Source organism: Lipophrys pholis (genome assembly GCF_963383615.2).
Source record: "Lipophrys pholis genome assembly, chromosome: 15".
Classification (NCBI taxonomy): domain Eukaryota; kingdom Metazoa; phylum Chordata; class Actinopteri; order Blenniiformes; family Blenniidae; genus Lipophrys; species Lipophrys pholis.
The window spans coordinates 21,712,161-21,734,138 of NC_137642.1; the positions used below are offsets into that span (position 1 = coordinate 21,712,161).

A 21,978-nucleotide genomic window follows, 5' to 3' on the forward strand; every position below is an offset into this window, starting at 1 on the left:
GCTGAGACTTCGTTTACCGAACAATGTTCATAATAGCTCTTTCTACAACTTTTTTTATGAACAAGGTACAGGTTGAAACCTTCCTTTATTACATCTGACACATGATTTTTGAAACAACTGTTTTTGTGTAATGTTCAAATCCATTTATTTATTTTTTTTTATATCCTCAAAATTGAGCCCACTGAAAGTTTGTAATGTTTTTGAGGCGAACACAGTCTCTACTTTTAACATTAACAGTTTCCTATTTAATAAAGCTTACAGTTAGTTTCAGGCTAACTTGGACCACTTTCTAGTGAAGCTGCTGTAGGTTTGGACTGCTGAGAAAGGGTCGTTTTCTCCTGTTTCCATGGCAACGGAGCCCAAGCATTTTTGAAAAAGGTTCCACCCTGTGAGCCGTTTGCATCAAGTTGCATTCTTCAGTGGCTCCGAGCATCGTTGCCATGTAAACGGACGCCCAAAAAGGTAACTAAAGTTTTGAGTTTTTACTTTAAAAATCATTGTCGCATAAATTGGTCTTTAGTAGTAATTAATTCATCTCAAAGCAACTGAACCGGCTCAGCTGGCCTTGGTCACACGTCTTTGAAGACGTTTCACTTCTTATCAAAGTTGCTTCATCAGCTCATGCTATTCCCTTGAACCGAGTTCATCATTTTTCTGTGTAGTTCTTTCACACAGACGACGTGACGTGCCTCCATACTTTTCCAGGTACTACAGAGTTAAACCACCCATGCTTTCAGAGGGCAGCACAGACCACATCCACTTCAACCAGCCCAATGACTGTTCAGTCAAGTGTTCCTGTAAATAAATCATGGGGTAAACTGAAACAGGAGCCCCGGATCGACGTCTGACTGTGCAAACACGAAGGCTGCGTCAATTAATGCTACATGACAAGCAAACACAAGCCAACACCGGGCCTTCGTGAAACCTCCTGCTTTTCCCTTTTTATCAATAATGCAGTGAGATCTGTCTCGTGAGTGAGCCGACATACCCCGGCTCAGCCCAGCCCCCCGACCCTCGCCTCCGGCAGCCCCTTCCCTTTCATTATGCTTTGTTTGTCCTCTTCTTTGTTCCCCCGTGTTCATCCAGTCAACTCATTTCTTCTCTTCGCACTGTAATTCCAGAAAAATAGATTACATGTTGCAGGAATCTGATTTATAATAGCCCGCTATTGAATTTCATTTTTCGACTGACGCAAAACACAGACTGAATAGAAACTATAAATACTTTACGTATTTTTATCTGTTTTGCTTTGTTTTTTCAGCCATTAAACGCAGTTAGCAGGCACTGTGTGGGCGGATGTGATGCTGGAGAAGTGGAGGCAGAGGTGCAGTGAGTGAGGTGGGGGTGGCAAAATGGGTGACAGGGGGAGATAGGTGTTAGAATTCAAGTACAGCGAGTGAACAGATAATATTCATGCAATTATCCTGAATGTGCTTTTCTGCTTTTAGATTCTTTTTTTTCCCTTCCACTAAAAGTGTCCATCATTCTTCTTTTGCCCCCTAATTCCCCTTAATTTCAGTCTATTTTTCACCCCCTACACATTCCCTCCTCTATCATTACCCCCCTTCTGTCAGGCAATAGCTGTCAATATGATTTATCATTGATGCCAACTGATGTAGTTGTCCCACTGTGAAGGCTGATTAGATGACCATCCTGCTGATCCAGCCTTGTCAGGGACTCTTGAACCGTTCCGTCTCTTTCCTTCTCATCGAATGTCAATCCGTCTTTATCTTTCCGTTGTTTTATTGTCTTTGCTGTCTCCATTCTCATTAGCCCATCCAAATTGTAGAAGCATCAGACTCTAGCCTCTTATTGTACAACCGTTGGCGTCGAATCCCAAACTGAATGTGATCTTTTTTTTCTTTTTTTCATTTTGTTCACTTTCTGAATACATTTTCTGAATACATTTGCCCTATTTGCCCCAGAAAGACTGTCATGTTTTTCTGGAACAAACAAAGCAAAAACAGAACTTATTTGTCAAACAGCATAGGGAAGTGGCTTATCTCAGCTATTATTTGGTGTTTAAACATGGCACATGTGAAAAATGTCAGTTTTCAACCAGAATTATTGAGCTGCCCTGATGCATTTTAATATTGTTGCTTTTGGTGACTTCAGTACTGGTAATAGAAGCAGTGGTAACATCAAATCTCACCTCACAGGCCATGGTGTGACTTTGGGCCCTAAGTTTCTCTCTATACTTGCCTGGGTTTTCTCCAAGTATCCAAACTTTACACCTGTAATCATTATTATTTTAACGGCTGACATTAAAATATCTGTTTGGAATTCACTGTCTGTCTATTAGCTCTATGATGACTGGAATCTTCTCTACGGTGTACGTCAGGGGTGTCACACTCATTTTATTTCAGGAGCCACATGCAGCCAATTTTGATCATGGCTGAGCAAGACCACTAAAATAGTACCATAATAACCTTCAAATTTAAAGTTTTAAGTTTTTCTTTGTTGTAGTGCAGAGTGTACGTGATGAAGATATCGATATATTTGCAAAAATAATAATAATAATAAAGAATTACACCCAAGCATTACTACAATCTCACATGAAGCCAATTTTAATAAAACCTTATATAACAGTTGTATTATGCATGCTTTTTTCCAAACTCACCCTGACAGCATGGCTTTGAGGCTAGTTTGGTAGTAAGGACGTAACGATCTTTCATGGCAGCATTGCCGATATCTCAGTCTCAGTGTTGTGGTTGTGTCTACTATCCTCCAGGAATTTGTGAAAGAAATTGATGATTTCTTTGACATTTTTAGCATTTGCTTGGTGGTTTGGTCAGACTGAAGCCCCTTGCGGGCCTATAATGGCCCACAGGCTTTATGTTTGATACCCATGCTTTAATTGTTTCCTCTCTGCATTGCAAAGCTGGAAGACAGTAGGCCTGGGACTTGATCCATTAAGTCACTGTACAAAAACATATCCGTCATCAGTAGTAAATCACCATGAAAGCAGCGCGGATGAAAGAAAAAACTGGTGAACCATCATTTAAGTGGCTCTGCACCAGCAGGCTTACTCCATCACTGTGCATCATTATTACAGCCGCCCTCCCACTTCACTTCACACTCCCCAATCATTCCCATTAAAGTCCCTTAATTGTTTCTCTGACCTCTATGTGGAACGACCCAGTCACATGGTAACTGTATCCTGAAATGAATGTCCATATTTGCATTGTTCACCTGTCATAGGGGTATCATTATTTGGGTGGCTGAAGCGAACAGGCATCTTGTTGAAGGGGAAGGAGGTCAAAAAAGAAAAAAAAGAATTATTTTTTTTACTGCTTTCTGCTCAGCAAATGCAATTATTTCCAAAGATTTGTGGAAAGTTTCAGACATAATTTTCTATGTAGTGACAGTAGCTGTTTCTATTGAAATTGGAAAAAGGTAGAATAACTTCACAGCGTTCCACATTCAATCTTGTTGCAAAAATAAATAAATCAATAAAAATCCCACAGTGCAATAAATGATGAAAATGTTGTGTGTCCTTGTTAAAAAAAAAAATCTTTGCATTACATGAAGTGAATGCTGCCACTTTATAATTTATCCTGCATTATGCCGATTTACCTTTCTGCAAAACACGTCCAAACTGCCAAGATCAAAGCAAATCCCTGAAAAGGAATATTACTTGAACCCTCCTTTTGACTGGCAGAGAAGGAAGAAAATGGGAATTTGTGCCTTTTTTTTTTCTTTTTCTTTTTCTTATTATGGTAAACCATCAAATTCCACTTTTTATAATACTGAGTGGCAGCTCACCCGGACAAGAACAGGCTTCTTAATCAGAATATATGCAGGAACACACTCAGACCTGTTGCACAGCCGAGGCATTGATATGGACAGCGGATAGACCGAGACAGTCAGGAAATCCCAATTAGAGCATGTGGACTCAGACAGTGGGGAAATGAGGACCAATCAATGACAAGAAGCCAACCAGGGTTCAGCAATAAATGAACAAACCAAGAGTATTGATGTCTCAGTTCTCTTCCTAATAAGTGCAAATGAACAAAGCACTTCATGAAAATAGTACTTTTTCACCTGAGAGTAGAGTGAATGTGGATATTAAATACAAACAATGAGCAATGAGATGGTCGTTGCTGCAGCCTCTGTTCTGCTTGTATTGATCATTGGATGCTTTTTGGACTTTGCAAGGCAGAAAAAAAATGGTTACAGGGGGCCTTTATTAATGGCATTATAAATGGCATTATTAATGGCATTATAAATGCTTTTCTAAAAACTCTTTTTAAACCTTTAAACTGCAGATAACCTCATGAAATCTTTGGCAATTGCAGTGAATGAGTAGAAAATGAGTATAAAATTCCAATTTTAATCACTAACCACATAAAACCTAATTTCATCTTGAGTGGCTCGGATCAGTAAAACTGTGCCATAATAAGCTTTAAACTTAAAAGTTTGTTGTTGTTGTTGTGAGTATATGTGATGAAAATGTCAACAATTTTACGAAACTAAATAATTATTATTGAGATTGATTACAAGCTCAACAAAAAGCCAATTTTATTGAAAGTTTCTGGTGCAAAATAGAGTGAAATGTCCCAAAACTCATAATGGCAGCATTACCAATATCTCAGCTCAGGTCTCGGTATTTTATTGTACTTGCTCATTTGTTTTGTTTTTTTTAATCAAATTTCTTTCCGGCCAGTTTGGAGCCTCTTTTTGTTGGCCAAATTTGGCACACGGGCCTTTTGTTTGACACCCCTGAAGAAGAGGGTCCAGAAAAGGATGTGAGATTGTGACTGAAAAACAAAAACCCTCACTCGATTTTACTTTTGTCCAACTCTGACCCTGACAAGTGCTTCCACGTGTCATCGCAGTGGCATAGAAAGGGACCCCGTAGTGTCGCTTTGTTTAAAGCTATAATGCAGATGTCAAATTTGACGGCTAAATGCTCCATTAAAGTTCTCCCCGGGTTGAGCGATGGCAGTGACATCAGAGAAGTGCAGCGGCCGGGTCAGACTGGTTGTTTTATCCCACAACGATATTGGGATGTTATCTTAGTTCTTATGACCTGAGCTGCCAGATCCATCTATCATGTTCAGGTTCCAAGGGCAGCGCGCAACAAAAGCATCATTTTGAGATAGCCACCTTGAAAAGCCCAACTTCTCTCCGAGGCTGCGAAACTCAGACAGACAATCTAGGTGTTGAGTCGGTTTGGGGACGGGTGTGTGTGCGCGTGTTAACAAAGACATCTGCCACTGTAGGAGCACATCAAAAAAAGTACAAATGGCTCTGGGTCCACGAGTCGAAGCAAGATAAAGAATCTATCACCGCACTGGAGACAAGCTATACAAAAAACACAGCAGAGATTTGAGAGAAATCTTCTCCATTCCATTTGGATTCGATACTGATGTACCATGTTGGTCATGTCTACCATTCCTGAAAATAGCATTATAGTACTGTGATATTTGCCTGTCAGCACTAAAAACAATGAGATGAAATAGGACAGGTAGATAGGTGTGTTAGGTAGGGATACAAAGACTGTATTATCACTCGAAACATTTATCCCGAGGAGTTTCCAGAAGTTTACTTTAAAACAGTAAACAACTGAGATCATTACTGCAGGTTTTGTCACTGGTTCCATTAGAAAGGAGGAGGATTATTCCATGTAATAATCTATTAAAGGAGGGGTGTGTTGAATGAGTGACTAGAAATTTAAAATGCAAAGTGTAAAATATTTAGTACTAAGGTAAAGATTAATGAATGAATTGCATTTTTCAAAAACATTACACATGTTATTTCTATTGTACTTGGGTGTTGTCCTGTGAAGAGGGAACGAGAACAATCTAGAAACTCTTGGTTTGTAATACGACTACATTACAACAAAATATTTGCTGATTTCATGCATTTTCCCACATTAGGAGTCTATTTTCTGTTCTTGTGTTCATGTAGTTAGTTATATTGGCCAGCAGGGGGCAGAGTGAAAACTGTGTAGTGAATAACAGCCAGCTGATAAGGAGAAGAAGCAGAGTTTGTTTTTGTTTTTTTTTCTAGTTTTGGATACGAAGCCGCGTCGATGTCGTCTGAGTGGTGCAAAACGTGCATGCGTGTGTGGTTTCATTCCAAAAACAACCAACAGCGCCAACCTGTGGCCTTGCGTGCTAACTGAAAACTGAAAACCATACCTGCAGTTTGTCTTTTCACTTTGGCAGGAATCTAAATGTAAATGCTGGCCCCGCTCCATGCTTGTCGGCGCACATTGCAGAATGCACGTGCTTGCAACATTCAAGATGCGCCAATTTACCAAATCCCATTTCCAAAATCCGAATGAATCTTGTAATCTGTCACTTCCCACCCTTATCTCGTCGGTAGGTGGGAGCTTCTCTTGGAACGTGAGACAAGGTTTTATTTGAGAAATGTGGAGCGGACGGCCTGTAAATATGAGATATGTTGAGATTCTTTAAATCCTGCTGTCTGATCCCAGCTTAAGGAGCTATTCCTCATCTGGCGCTGCTCCGCTCCAAGATGTCTTCATGCAGTATATTGGTCTATTTTTATAACTACTCAATTTTTCCTGGACAGCTCTGTCACATCACAGAGCGAGGTTTTGTGGGTCTGTCGGCTCCAAGGATGATAATCGACCATTTTGCGCTGTGTGACCAGGAATCGGAGCTTTATTGTTACCCAAGATGATGAAATGACGTTTCTGCCTGTGGTGATGACATTTTTATCCATGGGGATAGTTTTTGCACCCGACAGTGATAACTACGAAATCTACCCACAGCGAGGATGTAATTCCAGCCAAGATAACGTCCATCCTGCCCTAATTTTAAAGGGCCATGCACATTTTATTTTCACTGACAACTTGTTGTGATGTTTGCTTTGAAATCAGCAACAGATGAGGAATCTTTTTTCAGAATGATCCATTCAAACTTCACTTAACAAGTTCAAACCAGAGGATATAGAAAGACACTGCGCACTGGGATGGGTTATGGTGCTAGTATCAAACATATTCTGGAATAATATTTGAACATTTCTAAGACATTAATTGAAAAACAAAACCCATACAATTTCTGTCATTAACAGTGTTTACCAACGACACTAATGTTTATACTGTAATTATGCAGAGTTGGATTTGCAAAGATGTGCAGTGGTTCGCCCAGTCACCTCATAGTGATAATGCCCGGTTTGACTCTGAGGCCCCGTTTCCATGACAGGTTTGAGGTTAAGTGGCGACTCAAAATTGCCCAACATGAGTGTGTTTCTTTGTGTTTGCCCTGTGAGGAGCTGGTGGTCTGCCCTGGGGTTTAACCAATACAACTAAAGACAAGAACCTTGAAAAAAGCTCAGGCAATCTTGACCGACCGCAGCTATCCTCCGTTTTTAGTGTTTCAATCGCTGCTCAATAACTGTAAGTAGAGGTGTCAATGTGTGTACTGTACAAATTAGATTTCGTGATTTATTGTTTACTCTAGACTGTACAACAAACTGCCCCTGTGGGATGATAAAGTTCACCTTGACTTTGACCTTGAATAATCTAACTTAGCCCAGAGCTGGCTAGAAATGGCTGAAGAAACCTGCGTAGTTTATAAAGAGTGGTATAGAAGATTGATAGTTTGCTGAGGCTTGGAGCATATCCTGACTGGCAGGTGTGAAAAGTCGAAGTACATCCTCAACAGTTTTTCAAAACAAGGATACCACAGACAGCCCTACCTTTAATCAATTTCACTTCATTCACTCATTATTTCAATCTTCTGTATGTCAGTACAAACCCCAAAACACTGCAAAGCAATGATGAGGTCTATCAAAAGATGTTGAACTTTGGGTCGTTTGAGGACATCAAGAGATTTGTCATGTGGACCAATATATTCATCTATCTCATTTTCAATTTGCCTCTCTTCACTGATGCTTCTTGTTTTTGGCTGAGTTTACCTTTTTCCCAAGATTCTGACTCCTCTCTGCCATGAACAGGTTCACAAAATACTGACTAATACTGATACCACAAACCTTCTGGGCAATATTGGTACTGTTTCAAGAAGTATAAAGGTGTGAGAAAGCATAGTGCTCTAGGTTTTGCCTTATTTATCTTCTATATTAGGCATTAGAGTAGCATGTTCCTCATGATTTGAATGTTTGATAAAGGGAATGTCATCCAGGTTAACGCTTAACTTATCGTTAGTTTCTAGGACACATCGTTACCGAGCTCTTTTTTGCCCGCTTGCTCAGCTCCACGCCATGAAGAGTATTGGTACTTTAAGTCTTCATCCATGAAGGAATGATTGATGCCGCTGAGCTCCTGCGGGAACACTCAAGAGTTTTAGCAGTTATACTCTCAGCCTGATCTATGCTTCACTGCAGTTTTATTGTGGAGGTCTGCAGAGAGTTAGGAGTACTTCATAGCTTGGTTTGTTGTCCTGGCAGCAATGGAAGTTATATGCATGGGTGCAGTCTGCACTCGTCCACAGGTCAACCCCATTCAGGTTGGAGACAAAACAATGAACGAAGATGAATGGGTGTAATTCTAAAACAGAGCTACAAGTGGTTGGAATAAATGAGAGACTGTGATGTTAGATTCCCAAACCATCTTGTCAAACATGCTTGTAGTCACGGTTCACTTTGTCATGACGAGGGATTTATTGAAAATAGACAGATGAGCAAAAATTGGTTATATGTTTAGAATAATGGTGGATTCACGAGAAGCTGGGGAAGTTCCAACTGCCAAGTGGGAAATTATTACTCTATATATAAACTGAGCTGTCTAATATTGACCCAGGAAAACAGTCTCGAGTGGACCGGACAGGTAAAATAGTGCCTAAATAAGCTTTAAATTTGAACTGTAACATTTTTCTCTGGTGTTGCATCAAGCACACATGATGGAAACATAACTTTAGCAGCTGATAAATCATGGATGTCCCAGCTTCATGAATACAAAATGATAATCTCATTTTGAAGCCAAAGGCTCCCGGCTACATTGATTACTGGTAAAGTAACACAGTGAAAGTGTGGCTGTGAGTGAAGAAAAATCTTACACTACAAAATGTTTTAACTACTTTTTATTTGTCCCCCAGAAATTATTTGGGTGGTGGAATATTTTCGGCAGATGAGTTAAAGATTACTCCTTGAAAACCTCATCAACAAGTTCGTGTTTCAATGTGTTTTGTTTTACACGAGCAGACTTGTAACAATCATGCACCCATTGCTCTTAATAATGCGATGGAACTGAAATTTTTTTACCTTCCAACTCGGATCTCCATTAAAGATAACTCACACATGTCAGTCAGCGATTGCAATTTGTAAGCAGCATTGAGAAAAGATTGCCCACACATGTGCTTTTGCTCTTTATGTCTAACCTTCACACTCCAAACCCTGCAGCTTTTTACTTCCAATCATTAAGGCTGAGAATGATTCAAAAGAAGAAAAAAATAAATAAATGAGCACAATCCAATACAGAGTGCAAAGCTAACCGCCAACCAGCCGCACACAGCTCATGATGAAATAGACCGTCCACAAATGAGAGGCAGGAAGGAAGGAAAGGAGCGAAAAGAAAGGAGGAGGGTGAAAAAAAAAAAAAAAAACCTGAAATCAATTTCTGTGCCTGAAAATAGCCCAGCACAGCAATTACTAGAGTAATGTTCCTGGAATACTTCAGCAGCGATAATAAACAGTGACAACAATTCAACCTGTAATCCACTTAGTGGGCCTAATGAAATGCTACATATGGTTTGTACCCATTTAGGAATAAAATACACTTTCCTTCAGGCTTTTACTCCCTCACCTACGACCGGTTCTCCCAACTATTTCTGGATGAAGATTGGGGTGCCTCTCTTATTTTAATGAGTTTTTCCCCCCTTATTGGTTGCTTCAAATGTGGACAGCACATCAGAAAAATATCTTCTAGTTAATTGGCTATGATGAATTGCATTGTGTTAAATTCCGAGCTTAAAAAGGAAACAGTAGCATGAAATTGTTACATTTACAAGCAGAGGATTTGTCGCTGTGATGTATTGTAGAGAATTGTGCCATGACACTCCTGAGAAAACGTGGGACTTATGAGAAAATAGACACGAGCTGCTGATTGAATTCTTTCCCTATTCGAGGATCAGATTGTCCCATTTACATGAACACTGAATTAATAATCAATGTGGTTCTGGTTTATATGCACCAAGATGGGACCTGATTCACTGGATCAATCCCATAATGCTTTGCACTGGGAGGATTTGCCGTTTGTGACGCGCCGCACAGAATCCCGCAAAATTTACGTCCGTCAAATTCCTTTGTGAGGTTAATTGAATTGCTCCTTGGAATGAAAGTGAGTGTGTGTTTGTTCTGTGTGTGTGTGTGTGTGTGTGTGTGTTTGTTCTGTGTTAGACTAGTGACCTGACCATGATGTAAAATATAATATAACAAATGTTTTCTTTGCGACTGAACCACAAACCAAGAAGCCAGAAGCCGAGAGGCACGCATAGAAAGAACTCCACCGACTTTTGACCTTGAAAACTGAACCACCATAATGCCGTTGACCTCTTTCAAAAGCAGCTACATAAAGCAGTCCATTCATTCACCTCTGTTAATTAAAATTCATAAGAACAGACGTGGCACCAAGGTCGAGAAGAAACATTTGCAAATGCAAACGGTGAGGGAGCGACCCACCGCTCCACGCTCTCCACACATGGCTTCCTTTTATAAATGGCAAAATTCCCAACACTCTGTGCCTGCCAGCAGGATGTTTAGAGGACGGAGACCACCCCCTCCACACTCCCCAGCGCACATGTCTATCAGGAAGTACGGGCAGGTGTGTGTGTGTGTGTGTATGTGCGTGCCACACTATTCTACACCCTGAGGGTCCTCGTGCCACCATCCGCTAAATTAAACCTCTCCTCCCCTCGTAAAGAGGGGTCTCTTTCCAGGCGGCTCCCCCGTCCTCACTGCAAACATCGCCTGTGAGCTTCGGCCAACTGGGGGTAGCGTTCGAAACCGCTGTTCCCCAAAGCCCAGTGCAATTGCCCCATTATTGTCCACTCATCCAGTGCTCAGAGGGTGGAGGAGGGTGGAGGAGGGAGGTCCAAGGACCTCTGAGCACTCTACATCCAAGATATTGTAATTTGACAGTAGGCGCGGTATTAAATTCAGCTTTTTACCCTCGCGGACAGCAGGGTAAAGAGCCAGCGCTGATAAGAGAGCTATCTTTACTCAGTAAAGCACTTTGTGCTTGTCAAGGAAACATTTTGAGAGCAATCTGCAGAATTCTCTCACTTCAGGGAAACCTTAAATCTTCTGTCGGCCTTGGTGCCACAGTTTGTGCATGAATGAGTGAACAAAAACTCGAATAAATATCTTTTTATAAACACATAATTCAAAAAAAAAAGTCCTACAGGAAAATAATATAAGTGTGAATACTTTATGTTTCCTTGAGTTGTTTTTTTTTCTTTTTTTTTTTTAAGAGTGAAGGCTGAATTTTCAATTACACTGCAGCTGCGTCAAAGTTCTTTCAGAACTTTTTTTAAAAGTCACTGCCTGTGGATTGTTGTTTTTTTGTTTTTTTAGTTCCTTTATGCATCCTTCCATTTTAATAGTTTGTTTATCCAGGCTGGGGTCATCGGGGCTGGAATCTATCCAACCTGACTGCCGACAAAAGAGAGCGTACACCCTGAACAGGTGGCAACGCCACCACATGGCCGAGACACACAAACACCAGCAGACACCCTCACATCTCATGAAAATAAAGTCACCAAAAAAAGAAAAAAAAAATCTAATAAAGTGTATATACTCCACACAGAAAGATCCCACACTGGGATCAAACCAATTCTTTGTACCACTGCACTGTCTTGCAATGTTATTTTAAATGTGCAATATCTATAAAGCCTTAACATGCATCTGCTCATTGAGGAGACGATATTACAGATGTGACAGTGCATCATTGCATCTCATCAAAAATGGACAACATAAAGCTCAGTGCTTTAAAATTATAATAATAATAAAATAATAATAATAATAATAAATAATAATAATAATAATAATAAAAACACATGTACAGCTGTTTGACTGAGGAAGACCATTCCTCCTCATCTTTTAAACATTGAGGGTTTTATGAGTTCGGTCTCAATGGAATATGTTGTCCGCTAGAAGTGTGGAAAAAAAGAAGAAAAAAAAAGTGGGGAAATTGTGACCATTACAATGATGAATGATGAGGAGAAGACAAGTATTGATTTCCCAGGCTGGTTGTATCACACAGACTAGTTTTGAAAGGACTTTATGATTTCTATCCAAGTGCAAGACATCAACTACCTTCAGGTCAAATAGTGCAGTTCTGTAAAGTATAAAGCGACCACATCAAAGGTGTGAGAACAGAAAGCACATCCAATCCAATCCAACCAAGTGTAAAGTGTCAAATATGCTGCTGATGTTATCGCATGTTGCAGGGGAAAATCATTTTGTTCAAATCCTTTCAATAGAAATGTTTTCTCTTCTCCTTTTATTGCTCCTTCTCCTTCCTACATCTTTATCTTCTACTGCACAATGTTCCAGGTGGACTGGGATCTATAGAGGGAAAGTGCGTGCAGATGTGCGTACGCACGGTTTTAACCAGCCGAACATTTTCGGCTTTTAGGCGCACGTACATTTTTTTGTAGGAATCCTCCGCAATGTTATTTAGATGAGGACCCAGGACTTTTTAAAGCCCCCAGCACACTCACTGCTCCTGTAGGTCACTTTGAATACCCCACTCATCCCGGGGTAAATGTAGAGAAATGATGTCGCCTACGGGATCAATGACGTCACTTTAACTACATTGCTGCAGATATTAGCATCCAATTATGATATTACACGGGGATGGCGTTTATATTTCAGCCCAACATTGAGCGGAGACCTACGCGGGAGCACGGTGTAGAGTCATTAAAGTCAGATAGAGAAAAGAATATGAACACTGCTCTTATGTTCGCATGTGAGCTTCAGGACCAAAGCCAGGACATCTATGCTCACAGGCTTTTGGCCAGAACCTCATTAATCACACTCCTTCACATGACATAGAGTAATTACCCTCCAAGAACGACACATACACACACTCCCACTCCCACTCGCAGTATATAACACACTTTGTATACGCCGCATGTAAAGGAATGTGTAAAGATTCTGAACAAACGGCAATAAAATTGATTTGCATGAACATATTTTTTTCAAGGAGTGTATTTTAGTGTGTCGTCTGGGAATCTCTGAGCCGCACATGCATAGTTCACACACACACACACACACACACACACACACACACACACACACACACACACACACACACACACACACACACACACACACACACACACACACACACACACACGCACACGCAATAGAAAAAGAGAGGGTGGGGTTTCAAGGGTAGATCTGCCACATATACAGAGGTGTGTTTTTGAGGTGTTGGGCAGGGTCATGGATCCCTCCTGCCCAGAGAGGGAGTCAGTCTGTCTCGGTATGATGAAATCCTCCACCTGTCCTCATTCATCAAGCTAGCTACACATATTAATTATCACAAACCTTCAGACTTACAGCAAAGGACACACACACACACACACACACACACACACACACACACACACACACACACACACACACACACGCACACACATGCTCTCTCAGAGCCACCTCCCACAGCCCACTCCCCCACGTCACAGTTGCATTTCAGTTAAAATTCAAATGCTGATAACCAGCCACTGATGCTGGTTGTACGTGCCTGTGGCACTACAAGCCAGTAGAGTATTTTAAAAGGACGGCTGGATGTCAGCCATGGCCAGCAGGGTGTCCCAACCCAGACCTGACAGTGTGGGCACAGTCATATCGATCACGCGAGGGTGCAAAAGATGATCATTCGGTAGTACAGTCTTCAACTAAGGTACTAAACAATTTATGAGGCACAGCAAAAGAGACAGCAGCTCTGTGCTCATGACCGGTTTCATGTATGGGAAAAGCTTTGAGCAAGGAGATAAACCTCAAAAACTGTAATAAGAAAAGGAATAAAGAGAAGCGTCACACTGACATATCATAATTAACTAACTACTAACATTACACCTCATCGCAGCAAAGTTCCTGGTGCTCCTTAGTCTGGATTATGTGATGATCAGGATTACTACACAGATGTTGAAATGTACTGATTCTCGAATTTTCCAAGTCATTCTGGTCATAATATGAATTGGCCGCCTATATTTTGAATTTCCAGCTACATATGGCCAAATGTTTTATGCCTTTGAAGATGTAAATAGCATCTTAAAAGTCCTCTCTAGTCTGTGCAAAGTAGGCATGGTTGACCGTGAGCTCTGAAAGACTGAATCTAAATGTAAAACGTTTTTGCTGGACGCAGGAAAACTTTTCTTAAAAGCCAGAATCCAGAAAGATTGTTGATATTTCACTCTAGGAAAAGCACAAGACTTCATGATGGCATTATTCATAGCTGAAATGCATTTTGGAGCTGTATGTCGGCGTCCTTCATGCTGGTTTTCTTGCAAACTGTGTTCACTTATTAAGAGATGTTACTATTTACAGTGCATCTAACTATAGCCTGTCAGAAGTATCTGCAGGGGAAAAAAAATTCTTCGGCTCGATTTTCAGAGGAAAGCGGACTGTAAAGACAACTACCCGCAGTACCTCCCATTTACCCCTACTGAGCTTTATTTCCACTCATTATTTAGCTGTCTGCTGTCTGGCACAACACTTTACTGTGTTTGTACACTTTTACTGCTCTGAAAATGATGTTTTTAGCCACAGCGTGTAACTTTCAACAAATAAAAACATCCCAGAATTTGCTTTAAAGTGTGTGCGCAGACACAAACAGCCAATGGACAAAGCCAGTTAATGACTGGCTGAAAAACAGTTCAGTTTAAAGCAGTCTTGCCCAAAGTAACAAAAAAAATAATAAAAAATATTTGCATAAAATTTCTTCACATCACAGATATCATGAATATTAGCGTCTGGGGGCATTTTGTTCTTGGATCTCACTAATGGGGCTGAAGGTGACCTCAAGTGGTAGAAGTATTTATGACTGAAAAAGATTTCAAAAACACATAATTGAGGCTATTTAGATTTTATGAGCACAGATATTTATCCTGCAGATAAATGTTCATATCCCGATGAAAGCACCCATCACATAACTATTGTTGTAAAACCTGTTAAAGCAAAAAAACCTCTTGTTTCATTTGATTTAAACCAATACAAATTATGTTGTTCTTTACCCCGAATGAGTATTTGTAATCCCTGATTAATTAAAAACATTCACACTAAGTTGGGATACTTGTTGTCCAATAATTTTTTAGGAAGAAATCAGGCTACATTTGAATATGTTAAGGGTATTACTATAACTATAGCAAAACAAATGCTTAACAATGGAATTTATTAGAAATGGTGACAAATTAAATGATTAAGTGAGTTTTACTGAAAACAAACCATGAAGTTGTCACAGTTGCAGACTAAATTTATAGACCATATATTTGTAATTAACAGTATTTAACTAGCACAGGGCTTTTGTAGAGGGTGAGGTTTTTCATCAAACACTATGAAAATATTTAGGCTCAAGTGAAAACACTTTGTTATTGCGTCTTCGTTTCATAAAAGTTTCACATTTATACGGCCACTTTTTTAAAACAATGTATGCACGAAAACAGAAGAAACGCTGAGTGTAGTTTGCATGTTGGCCCACTAGGAGAGTGCAAGGACATTTGTATGATCAGACGACGAAGTAGGACTGTTTTTCTGGTGACTCTCAACTATAAAACAACAAAGTCCCAGTAATCATGTTGTTGTTTCAGCATAGAGACAGAGATATGTGCTTGCAGGTAGTCACGTCACAACAACTTAAATATCGATGGCGATCACCACCGTTAAGTACACAGTACCTATATTGCACACATCTCAGGTTCCTGTGTGTCCCTGAACAAGACCCTTGATGCCCACTGTGGCAGCCCCACCGCTACTAATGTGCGTAGTTAGGATGCATATGAAGCGGGTGGGACGAATGCAGAGAAAAAATTCCCGCAAAAGGAAAAATAAAAGCAACGTAAGTGAAAGTGGCCAAATAACTGAAAGTGCATTGGTCTCACAAGGCTGATTAAACAGATTAAAGGCTGCCAATAGTCAACTCTAACAGCGTCAGAATAGTCTACTGTTTGTCCATATTCTATTTTGAAGTGTCACATTTCATTGTGTATTGTTTCTCACACATACACACATGCAGGCGCGCACGCACGCACGCACACACACACACACACACACACACACACACACACACACACACACACACACACACACAAAACAACATGGCAACTGTGTCATTTTGTAAAATAATTGCTTCGTTCTTGCTGTTCTTCAGATAACACAAGATGAAAACAAAGAATAACTTGGTGTCTTGCAGCTCTTTGTTATTTTCTTTGGACTGTCTGGCAACAGAAGGGGCAAATGTTTGCCCCTTTTGTCATTCTGCCAGTTCACAGAACTCTAGCTGGGCCGGGGGAAAATACAGGCGAAGATGGAGGAACAAACATGGCCTAACATCTCAATATAGCTGTGTTTTCTTTCACGAGGCAGGAAACACTGCTCCTTGAGCCCACATACTCAACCCAGGTCGCGGCTCTGTTTATTGGGTTATGTGAGGCTTTATGAGCATGAGGAGCTCCAGCTGTCAACACCCATCTCCTTATACCCATAAAGCCTGGTGTTGTGGGGTTGTTTCCTGTAATTGGTATGGATTATGTTCCCACTATGATCCAGAAGCTGCACTTTCAGCCATTTCTGAGCAGCACTGCTGTTTCTTGGTTGTCACTTGTGTCCAAATGACTTCATTTTCCCCGCCGCAATAAACCTGAAATACAGTAAATGCTGGAGACTAGAGCCATGTTTGCTGTATATGGACCCTAAGTCACTGTGTTTCATTGTGACAGGCATTACCCCCCCAACCCCCCTTCCCCTCCCTTAGTGATTTGTGGATTCCCCTGAGCCTCTTTCTAATTGGGAGGAGATCATTAGCAGCAGTATGGCCCTCTAATCTTTTTTTAAGCATTTTATAATAAGACAGAGACCAGCTTGTGTCCATTGAGAGTCTCTATGAAGCCCACAAGATGAAAGTCCTCTAAATGACCGCCTTTGGTCCTGAGCTGAGATGTCTCCCCTTTAATCAGGCATCGGTCCCCGTCGCTCCCCGGTCTCTCTCTGTCACACGAGCGGCACAAAACCTCCAAAACTGCTCGCCAATTAGAAGGGACATGAGAAAGATGAAAGCGCCATTATTGCAAGGGCCTTCGCCATACGTTGAACCAATTAACTGTGGTGAGTGCAAGCGGAAAACGGAGCCGCTCCTCCTCTGCTGCCCGGGGCGACGGCAGAGTCAACAGAGGGAGCAGTTCGCGTCATGTGAAGGCGGCGACGAGGCAGACGCAGAGACAGTTAATTGATCTTCATTACATTAATTACGGTTCTGATGTGGAGTGTGCGGAATGAAAAATGGGTCACGCTGTTGTACAGTTCTGTCTGGACATATTCTGTAAAGGTCTCTGCTGACCTTGAGACTTCAGACTGAGTGTTCGCACTGCTTTACTGAGGGAGTGTGTAGTTTTGTATTTTACTATTGTTGTTTTTTTCTGTCGGGTGTGATCAACTATATCATGCCTGAAATGCAAGACCCCAGTGGTTTACATAATTTAAACAATTACGATGTGGTTTAAGGACTAAGATTACAACTAGACCAAGGTTTAGTTGGGTTCTGTTGTTCTCTATCATTGTAAGAGCGCTTTGAGATGTTTGTTGATGTGATTTAGCGCTTTACAAATAAAATTGAATTGAAGGTTAGAGTTTTGTGTTGATGGATGTGTTGTCCTCGTGATGGAAGAACAAGAAATCCATTGCATCACCTCATAAAGAAAACTTTGATTTAAAGTAATGAAAACATATCCAACAGCATTCATTCATTCATCCATTCATTTTATTATTGCAGTCCATTTACCACTTATATTCTAATAGTGATCCAGAAGTGATTGTGATAATAATTCCATTCAGACGGGCCTTATTGGATTTCCTTAATATTTGATGAAACTAACAATGAACCCAACAACAAACACATTTTTCAGCTTGTGTTTTCTTTGGTTTGTGGGATGTCATGATTTTAGTAAGTTCTGATCTACAATTATCAAATTATAAAGCAACTTTCCTCAACCATTCAGTCAAAATCCTTGACATTTTGATTTCTCTTTCACTTCTACGTTTGTTTGTTTTTTGTTTTGAAATTCTTACGTTTTTTTTTTTAATAATGTAACATTGATTTTTATTCAGCTTAAAATGTCCCATTTTCCAATTGTATGCAGTCCTTTCACCGATGCAAGAACGAGACAACAGGTTTATTGCAAAAAAAATTGGTCAATGAAGTTAATTTCACCATACAGAATCTCTTCCTCAGCTTCTATGTCCTTCTCTTCTTAATTGTTCTTTATTATGTTTAGCAGTTTTTCCTACCTCACCCAACTCATACAATTGACTATGCGTTTGCGTGAGTCACCCCCCCCCCCCCCCCCCCCCCCCCCACTGTGAACGCATGGCTGCACCGTCAGCACTGCCCTTGCATTTGAATAAACACCATCTGAGTCGGCTGGTTGCGTACAATATCTGTCAGTGAGCTGCCACCCAGTGATCCCGGGGAGTGTGACCCCGTCCCCCGGGGAGCAGCCGACGGGACACTGCGGTGACAGGGTGTCTTTCCTGTCGATCGCCGCGCTGATACGCCGTACACCCTTGTCCCGCTCGCCTCACAGCTCCAAGCGTGTGCATGGGAAATGAGCCCGGGCCACCGTACAGGATGCAGCAGAGAGTCACGGGGACAGGATAAACACAGGCTCAGAAGATGGTTGTCACCCAGATTGATGGTTCCCTGGAATTTTTGTTGTCTTCTTGTCAGTACGATAAACTTTTCCCTGCTGAATAATTGAGTCCTTCGGCTGAAAAGCCTTGTCAATCCTTTTTCGAAGATTACACCACGGCTCTTGTGCTTTCAGGAGTGCGTCTCTGATTCTGATAGCTGTAAATCAGAGAGCTGTGTGGATAAAAGACTGCCGGGGTTGTACATATCCAACTGAGAGGCAACATACAAATGACTCGGGTTTACTTCAAAGGCTGTGATTGGCTTTACTGTACTACTGGGGACAATTCAAGAGAAGCTGACTGTTTTATTATCACCAGTGTTGGTAGTAATGTGCTATTAAAGTTCCTGTAATGTCATTACCTCCGGTCTGACATCACAAACACACGTACAGTTGCCATTATATTTATACAGTATATAACCGTGACTAAAAACAGCCTGAGGCCAGAAGTCTGGTTTGGCAGTTTGCAGGAGTTCTGTGGACGTCAAGAGGGTTCAGCATTGTAGGTATTGTATGAATGTTTTTTCCTCATATCGCTCAGAGGTGTTATTTGAGAATGATGTTAGTTTTTCAAGGTTTGAATCATCGGTGAGTAGATTTAACCATTGATTTGTGGATATCTTGCCTTTAGATTTCCAGTTGAACAATATTGTCTGTTTGCCGATTGTCAATGCTAGTAATTGAAAAGATGTTGAATTATCACCCGGGTAGTGCAATTGTTGTTCAGAGAGGCTGAGTGTTTGTGAGAGCTTGCTCTTGACTAACAGTTGTTAATCATTTTGGAATAAATTCTCAGATGTTTCCTGGTTACACACAGTTTCACATACAGTCAGTATTCTCTCGTGTCCTTATTCTGTTGGTTTTAGTCCAGCTAACAATCCGGTTCTACATGTTCACTTGTTAATGAGTACCGTTGTTTTGCAAAAACTCTAGAAGCCGAAAACACAACCTGATTACAAGAGAACCCTTCTTCTCAGGCCTGTTCAAATTCAGATCAATACAGAAATATTAGCCTGTATTCACAGAACCTGTGCTAGGTTAGAAGCCTCAATTAATATAGCTTATCTTTCTGAGAGTTTATTTATTTATTTATAATCATGACTGTGTTTTAGATCCTCCTCCTCCAAGCATGTACTTTTAGCTGAGTGAGCATTGTGAAAACAGGCCTAACTGAGACAGACGACGATAACAGAGGAGTTACTCTCCAAAGTAACAAGTTTCTTTTTATCCTCAGTAACTTATCAGGTTTCAAAAACTTAATTGCTAACTGTAATCAAGTACTTAACTTGTAGTCACTCTCCTTAGTGTTCCTCATCCTGTACAGAACCTGTTACTTATCACTTACCTGTTCGAATTTGCATGTATAAATTGAACCGTGCTACTTTCCTCACAACATGTCAAACCTGTCAAAGCTCATCTCAACACGTGGAAAATGACTTCTTAGCGGGGATAAAAATACCTCTTGTGCCAAAATGGCAGTCTCTTGTCACAGGTTCCTCATTATGGCAGCTCACGCAATTAACACTGCCACGTGAGACTTGGAGGAACTCTTACAAAACACCTATCTGCCGTCTTATCCGAGCCGGAACCAATTAATTGCAAAATTCCAACAAGGGCATGAGGTGTTCTAAAACAAAACTTATTTGGATCTTATACCGGGGTAAGAAAAGAGTTAATTGGTTGTTAAATAGCAGTAGCTATTTGGTAAATAGTCTTTCTCGCTGCACTTTTCTGCCAATTTTGAAGGCAAAACATGTTTTATTTATTAACCCAGCACTCCCCAACACTGTTATTCTGTGCATTCTGAAATATCTGCATCTACAACAATTCACAAACCCCCACTAAGTACTTAACTATAATTAAAATCTTGCTCCAGTGTCAACTTTTTGCTCACTCGCAGAGGAAACACACGTTGCAGCCGATAACTTCAGATACGTTCTTCTTGCGTTGGCATTCAGCATACAGAAAACCTCTGAGGATCAGCAAATCACCAAGAACGATTCTGATCCTGAATCTTAAAATATATCCTCAAAGGGAAAGTTGTAAACAGCTAAAATTTTGTGTCAGACTCTGATTCGGTGGCCTTTGATGTAACCACTGGTGAATTCTCTCTCTGGCTTTGGTCTCATAATGTACTGCTACATTTACAGATAATATTTCATTGCATATTTTACTATTTCCAATAGCAGTAACTTTTAAGGAAAATTATTTTGCTTTGCACCATCACACGAGCCTGGCGCCAGTTTTCTAAATCCTCTGTCACCTCTGTCTCCGATATTTGTTTCCACTCAAACCGCTCTGGTATTGAGAGCCTTGTGAGCAGCTTTAGATGGGAGTGGACAGCAGAGTGGGCCGGCCAGAATTGCTGGCTCCCTTCAATTTAAAGTACAGAAATGAAAATATCTTGAGCAATAACTCCAAATGAAACTATCTCCAAAAAAACTGGCAATGTTGTAATACACCAATACCACTTCTTCAAAAGACGAGTATGAGTACTAATCTTTCGCTACTTGCTGATACTGAATACCGATACTAATTTATAGTCCAAATGCTAATGATAAGCTAAAACTATGTGTTGAGCTGAACCACACCTGCACAGCTTCTGTCTTGACACTACCTGCACTTCAAGTATACGACATTCGGTTTAGTATTTTCTTGTCTTCATTACAATTCGTGTCTAAAAGCATGAATTTGCCCGTGTGTGTGTGTGAACGAGTGAGGCGTTGTCATATTGATGTCGTCTGGGACTGACTCTCTGCTTTGCTTGCAGACATCCGCAGGTCACTCACAGGCACCAAAACATCTCTCTGGCCACTTTAAGAGACTCTGCTTGATGATTCAGTGCGACGACTCACTTGATTCAGCTGCCTGAGTCCCAAAAGAAGTTCCCTTCCCAAAACAAAGTGACACATCGACGCTTTGCAATGACTGTTGTAAATCCACCCTGACAGCAGAACTCCTTGCATCTAAAGAAAGTGTCAAATTAAATTTGTAAAAGTAACGAAACACATCAGTGCCTTTCTCCTCTCATTTGACTAATCCTCGGTGGAAACATTAAGGCTCCGGTGCTTTGCGGCTCCATCGCGAATTGACGTTGACCAAAGTGAACGACCTCTTCAAGAGAACACCAACGTTCCTT

General features: G+C 40.8%; 1 protein-coding gene across 2 annotated transcripts in view; it reads right to left on the bottom strand.

Annotated features, from left to right (window-relative positions):
* The window catches only part of dntt (deoxynucleotidyltransferase, terminal), a 101,013-nt gene that overhangs the window by 14,774 nt on the left and 64,261 nt on the right, over positions 1 to 21,978 (bottom strand). The window lies entirely within an intron of this gene.